Below are 832 nucleotides of genomic sequence, written 5' to 3' on the forward strand. Positions count from 1 at the left end.
ATTCTATAAATTCTACAAAGTTTTAACTTCTAACCAATTATATTTTTATTTTGGTGCGCTTATCTAATTATAAATTGCTCATATTTAATTCGCTTACAATGTACTTAGTTCATAGACATTTTTTTTTTTTTTTTGATAACTTAAAAATTAAACAGTTCATTTTTTTTTTTATTCTAATATTTTCTAGGCTTAACACTTATTTTCTTACCTGTACTGGCTTAAAATAAGTTATTTATTTTACATTATTTTTTTATTTTTTTTTTTTTTTTAATTTATATTTTTTTTACAATTATTTTGATGCTTTTGCTGATTTTAACTAGGTTAGAAAAATTGTGTACATTCTTTGTATTTGACTTGCTTTAACATTTTTTTTTATATCTTGTGCTAACTTAAATTATGTTAAATTTTTTTTTTTACATATCTTTTATATTTACTTACTTTAACATTTTTTGTACCTTATACTAACTTAAATTAGGTTAATTATTTTACATCTTTATTTATGCATTTACTTGCTTTAACATTTATTTTTTTTTTTTTATATTAACTTAAATTAGGTTAATTATTCGACATTTTTTTTTGTTTTAACATTTATTTTTTGCTTATGTTGACTTAAATTAGGTTAAATGTATTTTAGTACTTAGGTAAGTAACTTAAAGTAGGTTATTAGTATTTGTTAATGTTATTCTGTAATTCTTATATACTAGTTATATAATATTTCGTATTTATACTAAATACTCATTTATACATAAACCTAAATCGATTTAATTATACTAATGCGTAATTGATATATATTTTCCATTTTAGAATCTATAATTTATGTGTGTATTACTAA

The sequence above is a fragment of the Acyrthosiphon pisum genome, unplaced genomic scaffold (genome assembly GCF_005508785.2).
Source record: "Acyrthosiphon pisum isolate AL4f unplaced genomic scaffold, pea_aphid_22Mar2018_4r6ur Scaffold_21688;HRSCAF=24603, whole genome shotgun sequence".
Lineage (NCBI taxonomy): Eukaryota > Metazoa > Arthropoda > Insecta > Hemiptera > Aphididae > Acyrthosiphon > Acyrthosiphon pisum.